This window comes from Lemur catta, chromosome 15 (assembly GCF_020740605.2).
Source record: "Lemur catta isolate mLemCat1 chromosome 15, mLemCat1.pri, whole genome shotgun sequence".
Classification (NCBI taxonomy): Eukaryota; Metazoa; Chordata; class Mammalia; order Primates; family Lemuridae; genus Lemur; species Lemur catta.
In genome coordinates, this window is record NC_059142.1 from 2,876,552 (window position 1) to 2,895,607 (window position 19,056).

Consider the following 19,056-nt stretch of genomic DNA (forward strand, 5'->3'; position numbering starts at 1 on the left):
TTATGGACTTGTGAATATTTATTTTTTTCTTTGTGTTATAATTCAACACTAAATGTTATCATTACTTATCTTGTTGCTCAACTTTTTCCAACTTGGCCATTGGGATCTCTTTGGGGTTAACTTGTTTATTCTTTTGGCATTCCCCCATCCTTTTGGGTTTTGTTTGTTTGTTTGTTTGCTTGTTTGTTTAACACTTAGCTTTCTGACACTAGAAGATCGTCCAGGCTCATCTTGTATTTTCTCTGCCTCAGCCTTAGAATTAGCTATTTCTCTAGAGACCCCTAGTTCCTTTCATAGAAGAATGGTCTTTAAAAACTGAGATCTGGGTGCTTGATATGCTCATTGCTGCTGGGGTTTCACTTCAAGGAAACACCCAGCATACAATAATAGTTGCATGTCTACTAATCCATGTATACATTACCATATTTCCGTATCTACCTAACTGCCCATATATTAAATAACCATAAACGCATACTGGCAGCTCCAACTTTTACCCAGCACCAAAAGGATAATTCTAGCCTTCTCTCCTTACTTGTTTCTAAGTTCTTTCTCTGACAGTGAGAAACTGATTCCCCTTACCTGCAATTTGCTTCCGTATTTGTGCGACCACAGCACACACAGTTTCAGAACTGCTGACCCTGACCCTCGTGTGAAAAAACTTTATCAATGTTTGTGTCTACTTCCTTTTCCTTGCAGTGACCGGTCAGAACCCTGTGCTCCAATTTCCTCAGGCTGTCACCTTTTCTTTCCCACGGTGCTTGTGTTTTCATGGAGGGTTCAAACCACTTGCAGAAAGTCTGTGGTCTTTTTTCACTCTTTTCTGGAGTTTTAGAAGCAGAGAAAAATTCTGCTACCAGCCTGATTTTTCTTCTTTGAGTTTGGATTTTTTTCCCCTGCCTGGATATATTTATAACAATTTCCTTAAAACTCTAAAATATCAAGATAAGTTTGGCTTTTCACCTTGTTTCTGAAAATGTACATGATGTTTAATAAACCAGTTAGGTCTGCCGACTGAAGTCTTTCTTTGATTTGTGGAAAATTTTGCTTTTGAACTGAGGCTGAAATGAAAACACTGTGTGAAATGCCTGCATGCCTGGGTGGGCTCTGGGATGAGGAAGGTGGCTTCCTCTCAAAAGGTGACACGAAGACTGGGAGAGAATCACATTTTGTCTACATTCCCAAAGGGTTTCACGTGGGCCCCTGGCTACACCAGTTCCTTCTGCAAACCTTGATTAAGGCCAGGGATTCCTGCTGACTTCATCAAGGCTGAATTTACACAAACTGGAGCTGATAAACACAGCTAAAATTAGGGTGGCTGTGAATGGGACATCACTGAAGTCAGACAAAGTCAGTGTGTGGCCCTCGAGCTGAAGGCTTTGTGGCAAGCTGACTGGTATTTTCATCTCCTGAGGACAGCTGATCCAACATCAGTACAAAACGCTGGCTAGGAGTTGGTGGAGAGGTGTGTACTTGCACTCCCAGGCAGACACTGTGGGCACCGGGAGATTCTAGGGCTTGGCCAGGGGGGGCCATGTGTGCAGGTGTGAGCTTGTGTGTCGATGCCTGGGCATGGCCAAGCCCTGTGTGTGTGTGAGTCGCTAGAACACACTCCTCAGGTCAGCTGCGCCCTCCGCTCCCAACGCACTGATCCGGCTGCAAGGACTTGGGAAGCAATCTGGACTCCTCGCTTGGAAAGGAGAGTGGCACTGGCAGAAGATAAAGAAGATTATGAAGGGTTGGCTGGTTTCCATTCGGTTCTAGACACAGGATCATGATGGAGGGGAAGCTAGTGAATGGGTAAGAGTTTCTGCTGTGTAAATGATGCAATATTTGCTCCCCAACCTCAGGCCAAGTAGATCACTCTCAACGTCCCCAGCGTAAGGGACTCAATATCAGAGTCACAGGTTCCGCAAAGCACATCTGGAAGATTTTATTGCACTGACCTGTGACCCTGGTATACGCCCTGTCTGGATTTGGGTCCTGGATTTTCCTCCATGCAGTCTGGGAAGATCCTTCGGTTTCTTCAACCACAGAATAGGACAGTAGTCCTTGTCCTACCTACCAAGCAGGAATGTCCCGAGGCTCCCACTGTAGCCCGTGGGAGGCTGTGGGAAGCCGGCATGGCCGGTTCGGCCGCCCGCCGTCGTGTGACAGGACGAGGCAGGGTTCAGGAAACAGCCTCGGGACTCTGGTCACCAGGACGACCATCCTGCTTTGACCCTCAGCAGGTGTGGACGTGGAAAGTTGCTTAATTGCTGTGCCTCAGTTTCCCGGGAAAGGGATGCTGTCAGTCCCCAGGGTTTCACCGCGGACACAGTGCGCGTGAGCCGTCCGTCTCCGCTCCTGGCCCGGCGCAAGGGTGACCGTGTTCACAGAATTGCCCCCTGCCCCCTCCGAAATCCGCGTCTCCACCGGTTCCCCGTTCTTCTCTGTTTCACACAGACATTCCACGGCTCCCTATTATCCTGGAGTGTGGAGTTTTAAAACTGAAAGGGATATTTTGGCTCCTTCAGCCCAAATCCACCCCTTTGTAGAGAAGGAAGTTGAGTCAGAAGGTTCAGACGACTTGGTGACAGACACTGCCCTGAGCTTCCCCCGGGCCAGACCTCCTCAGCCTGAGGCCGGTGCGCTCTCCGCTAAAGCCCAACGCGTCTCCGTGATTTTCACAGGATTAAAATGCCCTGAACATCTAGAGGACTCTGGCCCGAAGCCCCTTCCTCACGACTCGTGGGAAGCCCGAGAGCTCAGGTTCTTACTCCTCCCGCGCCGCCTCCTCCGCGACGCCTCCCAGCCCGCGCCCTGGCCACCTCGCGCCGCGCGGACCTCAGCCTCCTTCCAGTTTCAAACTCGGTTTCTTCTCTCGGGCTCCAGATCCGTCGCAACGGTCCAAAGTGAGGTCCCCGGCCCCTCACTCCGCCCTGCCCGGCCTCTGCCCGCTTCCACCCCGTCTCCCCTGTGCTGCTTCCTGGTTCCCCAGACGCCAACCTGGGGCTTTCCTTCCCTCAGAATCCCCCAGGCCGCGTGGCCATGTGGCTGTCTTTTCGAGAAGGCTCGGTTTAACAGGCATTCATCAAGAAAAGCAAAACCAAAAATTAATTCTTCCCATTTTCTCATCCAGAACAATCTGACTCCTAAGCTCAGCCCTGGGCACTCCAGCCCGGGATGCACCGCTGGCGAGGAAATCCCCTCGGCTGGTGGCGCAAGGTGTCCGCCGTCGCCCCTGAGTCCTAATTCATCTGTTTTGCAATTCCAGCTGGAAGAAAATTTCTTAATAGTTCTGGTGGAAAAGCACCCGAGGAGACTGATTTCCTAATTTGGGACAAATGTTCATTCCTGGACTAAAATGTGTGCCCGGGGGTGGGGGGTGGGGTTCGTTCTGCCCAGATCTGCGTGGCAGGCGCAGCCCCGCCGCGGTGGCACCGTGGGGGCAGCCACCCACCCGCCGTGTGAAAAGTGCTCCCCACTGGGAAGAGGGGCTTCTGGAATCAGACGAAGGGAAGGGACGCTGGACCGACAAGAACAATGTCCTTCTCAGGCGCCGACATCAAGGCAAGGAGTCCCTTGGCCCGAGCTGTTCTCCACATACCACTACGTTAATCTTCCTAAAGCCCTGGGGCTCTGAATTCCTCCTGTATTCAAAAACCTTTCAGAGACTTCCCTTTGCTCAGTGGATAAACCTGGTTGGTTCAGTTCAGGGGAATCAGTCAAGGTCATCTATAATCCGTCCCCAGCTTACCTTGTCTCTTCTCCTGCCCTCCTTGTAACGTTTCTCTCTGGGACAGATGGTCTAGTTGCTGTCCCCCAGATGCACTCTGTGGAGCCCCGCAGCTGGGTCATCACCTAAGCTGTCGCACCTCTGGAGCGCCTCCTCCTCCTCCACCCCAGGGTCCTCGCCATCCTGCAAGGCACTCTCAACCCACTCTCATTGTGAAGCCTCCACGATCATCTACTTTCCACCATCCAGGACAGGAGCAGACAGGAAATGGGGGTGGGGCGGTGGCCATGGGCAGAGCTTACTCCTCTCAGGATACCTGCCTGGGAGGCGTCATTTTATACCTAAAAATCCCAGGTTACTTACACTGTCTGTATCCCAGTCATTCCTCAGGAAAATAATGGTGTTGAACTAGATGATTTTCAAAGTCCCACCTAACTCTAAAATTGGATAGGAGAGCCTAAAAAGCTAACATTTAAACCTGGAAGTTGTGTGGTTCCAAAGCGTAAAGTTACTTTGGAAAACACCCCCACTCTGAGAAAGACATGACGTGCCCCTACATCCTGGCTGTGCCTCTGCCGAGAGTTGTTTTACACCTTGCTTCCAGGAAGATAGAAATAAACACCTACCTCTCACAGTGCTCACTGGCCCCTCAAAGAAATGAATGGAAGAGGTAGTTTGAACACCAGCCTCTCAGTCTATTTTAGGAGAATAGAAATAAAGTCTGCTTTGATACATATCTAGTCTTTCCAGTGGAATCAATCAAATTTTAGAATTATGCTTGTTCATCCACTTATTGTCATAGGGGTGGGATGGTGACAAACTCTACCAGGAAAACAAGATGCAAAGTATAATGGAGAGCAGTACCAGTTTAGAAATTTGCATGCAAGGTGACTTTTAAGTTATGGTTTATTAAGCATAACATATGAATAAATTTCCAAGAAACAGGCTACACACAAAGGTGTAACAAATATAATTATCTCTATTTCCAACATTTCATTTTGTAGCTCCATTTACTTGAAATGATCTGAGGCAAAAAATATTGTACAACATATTTCCTTTTCATGAATATACTTATACACTATGAGAGAAGATGGGATCATTTCAGTTTGATGGGAAAGTAGTAAGGACACATGTAGCATACATAGAGCTCAAGCTCAAGTCTGTGTACTGTGTTTTGTTCAGCAGTCAAACGAATTTCATATTATCTTGTCCCAAGGTAGCACTCCCACTGAAGTGTCAGGCAATGTCATTACACTGTCACGCTGTCTGACAATCACTAGTAAGCACCAGTAGCTGTAGGTCAGGCACTGCTCTGGCATATGCTGATGAGTTTATTAACATCTACGGTATCATTTTGTCAAGCCTACTTGTTAATGTATGTTTACAGATGCACAGTGGCTGGTGGGGTTGAAATGCTTCCCTGGGTCAGGGCACACAATGGCCCCAAACCAAGATATACAGCAGAAATGGCAGCAAGAGTCGAGGTTAGGGGTGGAAGGTACCTCCTTTATTTTATGAATTCGAATATCTGCAGTCTGCTGACAAGGTCTGTACCCTCAGGTTTTTCTAACAAATGGTTCTTCTGAAAGAGTTTAAGAATACTCAACAGGTACAATTTTTCTTTCCACATGGTATAAAATGTGCACCAACAGGAATCAACATTTCCAATGCATACCACCTGTGTGGCTTTTGACTAGCAAGGTTATTTAAATATTTAACCTGTTTTCTGATCCATAAAATAAGGATTCATCTATCTACCCATTCATTCATTCATGGACATCCTGCGTTCTCAGACTAAAAGGTGCCAGAGATTAAGAACTTTATCTTCCAAGAATTCTTTATCCTTTACCCAGTTCTTTCTTCCCAGCAACCTGACCTCCTTCCGGTTGCTATGCATGCGCTAGGTCCCAAGTTCTCATGTGCTGTAGGTCACCATACAGGTAACCTCTTACGTTTTCTCATGGACGTTACCCTATGACCAGCCCCTTTGCTGCTCTGTCACTAATGGTCACTGTCAGCAGCATTACACTGTACAGTACCTTAAGAGCCAGCCTTCATAAGCCCTGTGATCTCTTCAGGGTCATTAACTGGGGTCCCCTAACTCATGTAGAGTGTCTTCTGCTTCACTCAGACCAGCTGTCATTCAAACCCACAACCCATGGGAAAAACACACAAGCCCTACGGAGGAGGCCACAGGCACTGGAGCATCCAAGCCAGGGTCTGAAGACACTGCTCGAGACACAAGACAGACCTGAGCCAGGCAAGGCTGGTGTGAGAAACACCAGGCCAGAGAATGAGCAGGACAGTGACAGGGCGTGGAAGCCAAGGGCGAGCGTGAGAGAGACGCTGCTGATTGGAAAGTCGTCAAAGTACTCAGAGCTGAAGAAAATGATAAAGATACTGCATTTGTTGTGCTCTTCCACGTCCCAGGCACTATGCTAACTGCTTCTCATGCATCGTCTCATTTAATCCTCCAAATGACTCCAAGGGTATTATTATCCCCGTTTTAGAGATGAGGAAACTATGGCTCATAGTTAAATAACCTGACCACAGACGCACACACAGCCAGTAAGTGGTAGAACCACGATTCAGACTCAAGCTCCGATGCCAGACCTCAGGCCTTCACAACTGCCTCTTACAGCCTCTCTCCAGCCAAAATCAAGAAAGACAGACCAGCAGGAGGGTGGCTGGGAGGATGGTGTTTCTACCCTACTCATGTTGGAAATATATACTCTGTGTTTTTGAAGCTTTACTTTATCTATGTCAAAGAAATAATTTCTGTTCCTACCTTTTTCCCTCGTAAGGTATAAGGTTAGAGGTATCAGGATGCTTTGAACAATGAATAACCAACACCCAAACAAAAGTATCATAAGCAATAAGGGCTTTATTCTCTCACACAGCAGGAAGGCTGGGCTCAGGGCTGTCTGGAGAATTTTAATCCAGTGGCACAGCTATGTTCTATGTGCTTCCTACATTTCCACTCTGTCATCTCAGCCTCTTGGGGCTGTCACCCCTCACGAGCACAAGATGGCTGCAGCACCTCCACGCATCACATACAGACTCAAGATGTCCAGTAAGTGAATAGGGTGTTTCTCCCATGCATTTCTATTTGGTAGATAGGAAAACCTTTACCAGAGCTTCTTTGAAGACCTTGGACTTTATACCCTTCGCTATGCCTAAACTAATCTCTGGCACAGAGGATGGAATGCCATAGGTAGGTCAGACCAATCGTGATTCACTCCCTACCCATGTGGGAAAGCAAAGTCTAAAACAAAACTGGAGAGGAAGAAAATGACAGTGCATGGGGAAGTGGGCGTGCGAGGTGGGCAGGGAAGAAGGCTACTGCGTAAGCAAAAAATAGTGACTGCCATGCCGGGGTCTGGATGCCTTCCTATTTTATTCCCATAAAGTTAATTATGCAAATTGAGGATACACCAGAAATAAAGAACCTCAGAGAATCACAATGGGAATTAAATCACAGCAGAGGTCGCCGTCAGTCTGGTCAGCCGGTCTACATGGCTGCGAGTGCCAATGGATCGGTTAAAAACAAGGGAAGGTTCAAGCCCTCAAGGTGGTTGTCTTACTCCTGAAAAAGAGTTTCCTTATCGGGTATCTTTTCACTCACTGCTATTTGAGGACACAAAAAGTTATTAAGAAAACAATAGTGCCACCAGCCAGTCACAGGCTGATTATCTTATCACAGTCACCCCCACCGCCACCCATGTTCTCATTTTGATGAGCAACTCTAGCCAATCTTATTTTTTGTTTGCAACACACCACAGGCTGGCTGTTGATGTCATGGGGGTCCCTCTTCAAATAGTGCTCACGTCTCTGCATGGCAGAAGGCTGGGAAAGTTAATATCAAGGTGCCCTTCAAGTGTCCCAGGTGTATTCTGTGTACCAGAATGGTTCTGAGGAGAGGCTTTAGTTTGAATGCGAGCTGCATGGCAGGATGAAATCAACTGGGTCTCCTTTTGGTGACTGGCTTAAAAGTCAAAACTAAATGCCCTTGTGGAGATACGTTTTAGAAACTGAGTCCCCAGAGCGGTGACAGGAAGGTCAGTAGAATATTAAGCTGATGTTAAAAATATGAATTCCTCTACTGTCTTTTTCTGCACTTAATTCTAACCGTGCACACCTTGCTCAAGAAGACCAACCTAATTATCAGCTCTCTAATGCGAGTCATTCAACGCCACACTCACTTCCTGTTTTTGAATCCTAGTTATCAGCTCTCTGTCCTTTAGGAATCATTTAAAATTCCAGGAATGGTCTCAAGTTCAAGGTACCCCATTCTTAATGTTACATGTCTCTGAGAAGGATGTGCGATGAGTGTGGACGTTTCATGCGGCAGACATAGAATGGAATCATAGAGCAGTCAACAAACTTGCCTGCAGCGCCGAGCCTGTAGCCTGATTTGGACACAAATGTATCTTCCTCTAAATTCTTTACTCTTCCTACTATATCAGGTTGTTTCCCATGTTCCAGGACAGCACATATTTAAGAGGAGAAGAAAGCAAGAACAAACAGATCTTCCAATAAATAGGAAGTCCAGAATGCACCCCTCTTTCTTAGCATCCGCAAACCCCTGCAGAAATATAATAAAGACCAATGGAAATCGCTATCAACAACATGAGTTATCAAACTGTTTATAAAGAGCCTGAGTGTGTTACACTCATTGCCAGTCACATCCCCTCCCCACAGTGCAGTGACGTCATGTGTCTTACAGGGTCCTGGACTCCTGATGGACAGCTGCTCTGTAAACACAAAGAGTCTCCTTTGTTGCCACCTTATTCTGGTATCCCGGCCAGTACATGGTTATAGTGAGGGAGAAGCTGTTCCTCTTCGCACACGCTCCAATGGCCCTTCCCAGGGAAACAGACACTGAGACTGTGAAACAGATGAAGCACCTTAAATGGACTCTGTTGCTTTTCTCCAGCTGAGAAAAGACTGAGATGAACGAATCACTCACCTATTAAGTATTTGTGATGTGTTGGGTGCTTTGCAAGGTACTTTTGCCTGCCATCTCCTTTAGGTCTCACAATAAACAATGTTCTCAACAAACGAGCCCAGAGAAATTAAATGATTTGCTCAAGTTTACTCAGAAAGTGGCCAAGCAGTGGGACTCAAAGCCAGGCTTCTTCTTTCAGATATAATATTTTTCACAAGACAACACTCATTTTATCTGCACTATTATGTACTAGAGGACAGTCTAAGGAAGTCAAAGTGTGTTTCTGTGGAGGTCTTGTGTGCACAGCACCGTAAGGTAGAACTTGAGCCAGGCTGTTAGGGCTGGGCAGGATTCAGAGAAGGAGAAAAGAAACAGAGAAGCCACCGAGCCTGGAAGCGCAGGAGGAAGAAGGCTGTGCGTGTCGCCAGAGTGAGTCAGAGGCCAGCAGGAACACCTACGCAGACACAGCTTTATCCAGAAGCTCTGCCTCCGTGAACTTAAAATGCTGGAGTCCAAGAGAATTCCTTGAGCTTCTGTGTCCTTTTTCCAGAGCTCCAAAGAGCACAGCAAAGGATTTGCCCAATTTACCCATTCATTTGACAAAAATTGATGGAGCTGCTTCTATGTGCCAGGCGTAGTATGAGATGCCTAGGATCCTGCAGAGGACAAGACAGACACAGCGCTTGCGCTATGTAAATGACATTCTAGAGGGACAGGCAGTATGCAAGGGAGCAGTGACTGAACAAGACAACTGCGCTGAGAAGGCACCAGGTAGGGTAATGGGACAGAGAGTAACTGGGAGGAGGTGACAAGGCCTCTCCGAGTAGGTGAATTTTGAGCTAAGAGCTGAAGGGCTACAGGGAGCTAGCCACGCAGAGAGCATTCTCAGCGCTAGGAACGACCGGCTCACTGGGCGGGGACAGAGTGGAAGCCGGTGTTCCTGGCATCCAGGATGCGGGGAGACGTGGTGTGAGACGACAGGAAGGCAGGAGCCAGAATTGGGAGGTCATTTTAGGTCATGTGAAGGAGTCTGGATTTTATTCTAAGTCTAATTGGAAGCAGGAAAGTGACATGATCTGATTTAAATTTTCAGCAAGATCCCTCTGGCTATCGGGAAATGGGCTGCGAGGCAGGGTAGAACTTGAAAATCATATTCTGGGAGCAAACAAGATCACATGTGGACAAAGACAGTCCCTTAGAATAACCTGAGCATGGGAACAGTCACACTTTCGATACTACCCTTTGTCCCTTTTCAAGAGAGCCACTCATTCATGGATATCTCACCTGTCTTGGAATAGTGATAGCAATTATTTTTTACAAAATATATTTACTCTGCTTTATAACTTGCTTTCTAAAAACATAGTGACATATTATGAGCATGTCCTCAACTTATTAAATATTTTACTACATATTTTTGATGGATGGTTGTCTAATGTTTCAGCATATTGATACATTTTTGTGATATAAACTGTCACTATTATAAATAGTGCTGTAGTAAGCAATGGCAAAGATGAAACTTACTGAATACCTTTGATACTTTCCTAAGTAAAATTTCTCAGAGATAGAATTGCTTGATTAAAGAGAAAAGTTTTAGAACTTTTGATGCACATTGCTGAATTAGACTCTAGGAGTTCTTATTGACTCTTATCAACTTTTGCCAACACAGAAAATTATCAAACTTGAAAAAAATAAAATGTTGGCCACTTGGATAACTATAAAATAATATACTAATTATTCTATAAACATAGAACTGCTCAAACAATAGAGTCAATTAATTTTGAAATTCCTTGTGCTGCTTCATTTATATTTTTTTCTGGTGGAGGAGTTGACTTTTTCCTTATTTGCTCAGGCATATTTTACATTAAAAACAAACAAGTACAAAACTAAATTCAGATCAAATCAGAACTTCTTTTGAGTGCCCCAACTCAGTGAAACTGGAACCAAGCCTTAACCTTGACCTTAAGTTGGATAGGGAACCCGGGATCCTGTGAATGGATCTGTTTATGCTATGGAGCTTCCACAGGAATGTGTTTGTTTTAGGGGGAAATTTAGGGGGTTGGGGGAAGGAAACACACGCAAGAAAAAAGCAAACTCACCAGTTCTCCAGATTTTACTTACCCTCCTAAATATTTTTCTGTCAGTCTTAGGTCCCCATTTGCCTTACAGACAACAAAAGCCAGGTCAACTTGGACTTTGCGGACTGCTCACAGTATCCCAGGCGCATGGCTGTGCCTGCGGGATTCAGAGGAAATGCAGAATCTCTCTCTGCTCCCAAGGATCTCGGAATTTCACGTACAAGATAAACAAGCCAATAGACTTGCAGCCAGCGTGATGAGGGCGATGTGAGAGTGCGGAGGAATCACGCAGGGCGGTAGCAGTTGTGAAAACCCCCCTGCCACGCCGAGACTGCACCGTGGGGTCCGTGTGCTGCAGGTGAAGACAGGTGTCCTCAGCTGGACTCAGAGGGAGGGGCATGGAACGGCCTGGAGCTGGCGGAAATTCCGAGGAAGTGCAGCAAGCAGCAGGGTGGACAGAAGCCATGAGAGGGACGAGATAGGCAAACTCTGGGCTGTGGACCAAAGCCAGCACTCTGCCTGCTTTCCTACAGCCTTCCAGCTAAGGACAATTTTTGACATTTTAAAATGTAAAATGTAGAAAAGACAATTAGTCTTTCTATAAGAACAGTTACTCGGATTTTGTTTTTTTTGGCTGACAAAGCCTACAATATTTATTCCCTGGCCGTCTGCAGAAAAAGTTTGCCAACCCCTGGTGAAGAGTTTTGTGTCCTATGCTCAGAGTATTAACTTCTGTCCTGTGAGTGACAAATGCAATTAAGCAGAGGGTAAATATGCTCTGTTCTGCATTTAAAAAAAATCTCTTATGGGGGAAAGAACGTAAACTCAAAGGGAGAGACAGACAGAAAAACCAGTTAAAAGCCTACTTCTATAGCCTAGAAAAGGAGCAATAATCATCAAGAAGGGTAATCGTTTTTGTTAGATGCTTAAAAATACATGCACCATTTAATTAAATGACAAATGAAAAAAAATCTTGGATTTGAAGAGTAACTCCCCATAATCAAGGCAGCCCTTCCAGGGGGAGGGGAAGAGAATTCTTGGCCACTACTATTGACTCTACCCAGGTAGCCTAAACACCGTCACCACTACACTGCAGTCACTAGACATGGTGGCTCTCAGAAACCAGGATGTCCAGAAATGAAAACTCTAGATTGTGTAAATGTCTACACAAAGCTGACCAGGAAAACCTCAAAGGGATATGGTGAATGGGAAGGGAACAAATATTTGAATTCCTGTTCAAGCCATAATTGGACACCATCCCCTCCTCAAAGAAGTCCCTCCAGGGCCCCACAAATCACAGCACATAGAGAATAATCTACATTCTAGTGCAGGGATGTGGCCCTCTCTCTGCTTCCTCGGTTAATTCAGGCTGAGGAGGAAGAGGGGAGTGTTCTAACAAACCAAATGACAGGGCTGTGGAAATGGGTTAAACCACAATGAAAACAGCTGTTTTCTGTCAAGCTTCCCTGGAAAGCAAGAGAAGAATGTGGTCTGAATCCTTTTGTAATAGCAGAGTCTAGACCAGGGTGGGGAATCTGTGGAACAAATCCTTTTATTTTAATTAATATATTTCGTTCATCTTTTATATTTTTATTTTATTTTTAAAATGAACATATTTAAAATACCAAAGAATAAAATAAATTTCAATGAAATAATCCTCCCAGATTGACCAGCCCAATTAGAACATTAGTCAGCCATGAGGGCTAAATTGATGGCTGCTACGCTCACACTTCAGTTCTAACTTTCCCCACGTGGATGGTGCCACTACCGCAGGAAGCTGGTTGGCGAGAGTTCATGAGGGTCAAGTACGCCAGTCTGTTAGCAGCTTTTGATGCCAGTGCACTGTGTTTCTGTTTGAAGTGGAATTTGTGAATACTTGCACTGTTTACAGTATTTTTTAATTCTGTCTGCTTAACAGCCCATCATGTCAAAGAAGACCAAGAGAACGCTGAAGGAAGAAAACAGATTTTTTTAATGAGGATTGGGAATATTGTCATGTTTCTGCTAAAGGTAAGATGGTTTGCTTGCTTTGTGATACTGCAATATCAACCTTAAAGAAATTCAGTGCTCACGAAAATTATAACACTCGTAATGACCACACATATGTTAAATTAGAGGGAGAGTCGTGAAAGGTTGTATTGCAGAAATTAAAAGATGAAAAGCAAAAACAAAGACAATTCTTTCAAGCAGCAATAAGACCTGGAAATAATGCCACTGAAGGAACTTATATACTTGGGGGAAAAGGGAAGCCATTCAGTGATGTAGAAATTGTGAAAGAATGCATTGTCAAAGTTGTAGACTACTTAGTCTCTGATAACATTTCAAAGTACAAACAACTGCCTCATTCAAGGAGAACCTTAACTGATCAGCAGCATGAATTATCCTTCAACTTAACAGAACAACTCATGCAATACGTCAAAAGGAAAATATATATTATTCAGTCACTTCGGATGAATCAACTGATACTACCAACTCAGTGCAGGTTTTATACTTCATTCAGGTCATAATAGAAGATTTTCTTTGCTACAAATTGTTACTCACTTTGGGCATTCTTGCAAAGAGAACACGGGGAATAGATATGTTCAACAATTTTCAAGATAAATATTGTGAAGTTGGACTGAATCTGGTAAATTTAGTTAGTGTATGTACAGACACTGCACCTTCCATGACGGGAAAACGTGAAGAGTTTATTGCACAGATTAAAAAAGTATTAACAGATCCAGATGCTGTCATTTCTTTTCATTGCAACTTGCATCAGGAAAATATCTGTGCTAAAATGACTATTTTAAGTGACACTTTGCAACAAGTTATAAGGATTGTTAACTATATTCCTGCATGCACCATGGTATGATCAGTTTCATAACATGCTAAATTGAAAGATTAGGTATTCAATGTGGATTTGCCATATCATTCTAAAGTCAGGTGTTACCCAAAATTTTATCTCTGTGAGAACAGATAATTCAATTTTATGAAGAACAGAATCAGCAATATGAATTATTGAAATATTTATATAGGAATGTAGCATTTCTGTGTGATATCACATGAAATCAAAACAACTTGAATATTTCTTTGCAAGCTAAAATTAAGTCTATATATGGTATGTGACAAAAAATCCAAACATTTTGAAAAATGCTATCTTTTTTCAAAACAATTCTTCTTCAAAATGAAATTTTGGATGAACATTTTCCCCAGTTTGGAAAGGTCATTTATGAGCAGGTTGATACATGCGAAACATTTGAAGAATATGCAGCTGTTATAGACCTATTAATTGGGGAATACAATGAAAGGTTTACTGACTTTGAGAGTCATGACATGACACTCAAATTAGCACTTCAGTCTTCACCTAGTTGATATCACCAAGGCGCCTAAAGAACTACACAGATGCAATTGGTTGAGCTCTCAGTAGATGACATTTTAAAGTCACTGATGCTAAGAAAGATCCAATTGAAATATGGAAAAATACAGTAGAATATGCACACCTTCGGCAACAAGCCCCCAAAATGCTTTTTTGCTTTTCAACCACTTATTGCTGTAAATCTACATTCCCCTACCTAACCCAAATCAAGATGCCCTTAAGTTCACAAATGACCGATACCCATCTATAGGACCAACTGAAACTGAGGACCTCCATGCTGCAGCCAAGTATTCAAGTGCTTTCCAACAAAAAGAAGACACAACAAAGTCATTAAAAGGTTAATTAACTTTAAAATTAACAAATAGTTTTTATTTTTTGTAATTATTAAGTACGTAGTAGTTAGAATTTTACAATATAGTGTACATATTTAAGTATGTCTAATTGAAGTTTCTTGAATGCGGCCTTATTTGATCCCAGCTAAGTTAATGCAGCTTCCAACATGAAAAGGTTCCCCACCCCCGGTCTAGACCCTGTCCTTGCATTAATTGCACTCCCACGGGAGAGAAAGGCTTTGACTTAGTAGGAGGCAAATTTCTGGGTGCTTCCTTTGTCTCCTTTTGAGTCTTCCTGATCAGCAAGCCTGGTGTTTAATCTCCAGAGCAGTACAAGACAGTGCCCGTGCAGGTGCCCTGCCCTTGCACCCAGCTCACGAGGAGTGCAAGTCCAGGTCAGCATTCAGCGTCACCAGCACCAGCCAGTGCAAGCAGAGCTTCATGGGGCTTCTGGAATCTCAACAGAGCCAGACTGACTGGCAAGTCTTTCCCTGTCTTTCTGCAGGCAGGCAGAGCAGCAGGGCTGAGAAGCCACTTTCCCCTGTGGCAGGCTCATGGGAAGTAGACAGCTGAGGCTCCCTGACACAGTGCCACAGCCACAGAGGCGTGGTGCTATTCCTGTCCTCATCCAGGCATCGTGGCTGCTGGCAGGTGTTCGGCAGCTTTCTCGTGCCCGTTCCTCTTAATAACCCTCTCCCCAAGTCCCATCAGTGCCCAGTCATTCTCCTCGCTCTCTACCACCCTCCTGACTTCTTGCAGAGCCTGGTGGGAAGTTTCCCACGGAGCCCTCTATGGGAAGTACACATTGTGTTCATAAATAACCCTAAATATCTCATGGTTCACCAGAGAAATAGGGAAAATTATCCCCACTTATTACAGGTTTCCTTATGATTGTGTGGTGTGACAACTGGCATTGGGAAGGTACATCAAAAACCATGAGAGTGGCCTCATGGGACCCTTCTCGCTAATCACACCGACCTCAGTGAAACAGCACACCGTGGAGATAAATGTGCTGTTTATAATCTTGAAAATGTAAAGGAAGTCAATCTTAGAGTAAGTATTAGAGTAAGGAAAATCATCAATATTCCCTATAACTGGAATTAAATGAAGTTAATCATTTTTCTTTAAAATTTGAGTTAATAAAGCATCATAATGGAAAAGTGTAATATCGCCCAGCGATTGCTGTGGATGTCTCGGGCAAAGTGTGGAAAGCCCAAGGGCATGTGCCAGAGATGCATGAGTGGGTTTGTGTTCCGAGATGAAACAAGCCACCCTCAAATTTTATGGTTTAGAACAACCATCACCACCTGTTTGTTTATGATCCTGCAGTTTGGACAACAGCGCATCTGTCATTCACCAGGCGTGAACTGGGTCTTTACCAGGCTCCATCCCACTGGGAGTTCGGCTGAGGCTGGAGCACCCAGGTTGTCTTCGCTCCTGTGTCTGCAGCTTGAGCTGGGCCGGCTGGGCCTTTCTCTGCAGTGGGACAGTCAGACTGTGTAAGTCATGGCTCGAGGCTCCAAGAGAGTGAAAGGGTCCCCAAGGGAGAGAGATTTCTGTTACATTCTATTGATCAAATCAAGGGACCAGGCAAGAGTCAAGCAGAAGAAAATCAACTTCGCCTCTTGTTGGGTGGAGTGGTGTGTGGGTGCAAGGAGCGGAGGAGTTGTTGGGGGCTGTATTTCAGGTGATCTACCACGGGAGCTTTTGTGTTAGAAAAACAAAGGCTGTCTCCTTGACCAAGCTCTGGTCATCTTCCTCTGAGCCCTCTTCTCAACTAGGCCTCGACCTTGGCCTATAAGGACTACAACTTTCAGCACAAACAGCTGGTCCACGCCCCAGCCACCCCCACTGAGAGACTTGAACAAACACTAGCATAGTTTTCTTCAGCCGAAGTCTGTGCCCCCGAGATGATGACCCCAAACCCCATAAATGCCTGCCTGAGGTAGCTCAACATGGCCAAAAGAATGTGCTGTTTGTTTCTGCCAAAAACTGACTATAGGTCCCTGACTTCCCTTTTCCTAGAGGATTTATTTTAGAAAACTTGTGCAATTGTAAATTCTTTCTTTGGTCCTTTGAGTTGTATCTTCTATAACCCGGAAATGTCTTTATCAGGGACTTGGGAGCCATCCTTTGAAACGACTCATCAGGAGAAATGGAGCTCCTGTCTCCCTGTCTTTGTAGGTGGGTAGAATCCCACCCCAAGGCACCGGCCAGCACACACAGATGGCCTGATCCCATCGACCAACACCCCTCCTCACCTTTTGCAACTTTCCACCTCCGTGACTTTGCTCAAGCTCCTGCTTTCTCCTCCCCTTCTCCCTCATTCTCCCTTAAAGTGTCTGGTCACCTCTGCACAGGCCAGAGTTGAGGTCAGTCTCTCTTCCCCACTGCAGTAGCCTGAATAAAATATGCCTTAGGATTCTGATTTCCAACAAGTGTCCAGGGAATAACGTTTCTTTAACTCCACTCCTCATGAAAGATGATTTTTGCCTTGAACCAGGATATTTACATTGAAGATCCAGAGAGGTTAACAGAGCCAAGATGCATTCAGAAGCTGGACCAGAAGTTTTTGATGAAGGATGAGAAAGACCAAAGATAAGGTTTAGGATTCAGGCTTGGGCAGCTGCAGGGATGGTGATACGGTTCACAGAGACTGGCAATACGAGGGGAAGAGTAGTCTCGGGTTTAGTTCAGACATGCTGATTTAGAAAAGTCTTCCAGAAGGAGAGGCTCATTACTGGCCACTGGGTATATGGATTTGAAGCTCTGAAAAGATGTGAGCTGGGAAAGAGCATTTTGAAACCTTAAACATTTAAGCCATGGGGATAACTGAGAAAAACTAGAGGGGTGTTTGGGAGGAAAAGAAAAAAAGAGATTCGGAGGTGAGCAAATAAAACACTGACCATAAAGAAAACTGAGGGGAGCTGCCAGAGAGAAGGCAGGATGGCCCTGATCCAGGGTCGGGTACAGAGTGCATGGCTAAGCCGGTATCACTGCGTGGGACAGTGACAGAAGCTCAGCCTAAACGCCAGGCGTCGCAGAAAGCGAGGCTGTTCTTTCTGAGAACTTCCGCTGTCTCTGTGACGCAAGAGGGCATGCAGACTGCTGAGAGTGAGAGCAGAGGGGACAAGGCCTGGAGAAGGTGAAAAAGGTTTGAGATAGCTGCTGCAGGAAATGAGCTAAAAAACTGAACTAGGCTCGAGGCTATTTTATGAAGACTTTACAGCTGAGCGTGTAAAATGGAGGTGAATGCAGAATTAACTGCCCAGTGCCCAAGATGGTCAAGACTAATTCAGTGTTGCAAGGAAATAAAACTCATTATAGGACCAAAAAATGAAGTCTGTCTTTATATCTTCCCCCAAACACCCCAATATATACAAGAATATATTCTTCATTCTTAGAGGTTGGAGCAACATGTGGGAAATGACAAATCCTGTGTGTTTCTTTTTTGTTTTTTTTCTGTTACTGCATTAACAGTTCTCCAGAGCACATGATTTTTCCCTATGGTGCAAAGTGACTTGAGGGGTTTGTGTCTGTGTAATGCCAACATAATCAATCCTTAGCGGGAGACTGCTGGCTCCCACGAGCTGCCCCACTTCCCACAGCTGCTGCTGGGCTTGGGTACCTGCCCAGTGCTCTCCAGTTCGGCTTCTGGGACCTGCTTTTGACTGGGGTACTATGGATGCCTTAAATCAACAGCAAATATTGTTAACGCCTAGAACATGCCAACACTCTTCTTGCTTGCTGCTAATTGTGGGATGTTTAAGAGTACTTAAAATTAAAGGTATTGAAAAATTAAAAGAACTTAAAAGAACTGTTTAGATGGGGTTTACTTTAGTTGCTAATTCATTCTAGGCACAAAACTAGGAAAAATCTAGTCTGAAGGCCACCTTTTACCCTCTACCTGAATTTATATGTGTTTGGGAAAAGGATAAAAAACTAGAATATTGAGATATTCCCAATAATATGAAAACACCATGTCACACTGAAAGGCTGACCTAGCCTCGACATCTGGAGAGGCTGTGAGAGGGATGTTCTTCTGTGGAAACCATCTCTCCCAGACTCTGTCCCCTCCCTCTGTCTTTCTTACGGTCTGGCAACGAACACAGACCAAACGTACACTGTGCTAGTATTTGGTGACCAGAATTACATACTCCTGTTCAAGAGTTAAATTAAAAGGTGACCTTGTAAACTATTCCTCAATGCGACATTACCAGTTTTTTTTCTATAGCTTATTTTTTCCTGTAGCTCATGATATATGAAAGAATTTTCCCATCTCTGTACCAGACAGCAAGGTTCAGACGAAGCTTGTCAAATAACTTAAATTTTAAAGGGAAAGGTGGCATAAGCAAGATGTGTCCTGAATTTTCCCTTTGTTTTTGTTTTTCTAATTAGCCTCATGCAGCCTCTCTGAAAACACACAGGGCACAAACATGATTTCAAATGATGTCAGCTCGCCGACAAATTTGCTTTCCTTTATACCTCATGATATTTATTTTCATTTTTCCAAATCTTAAATAAATGTAACTTTGTAGAATGTAAAAAATTGTGAAGACAAAGATTGTGACTTTTAAGTTAGTTTTTCACTGAACCCTTAACATGATTCTGTGATCTTGAAGAGCTTTAAC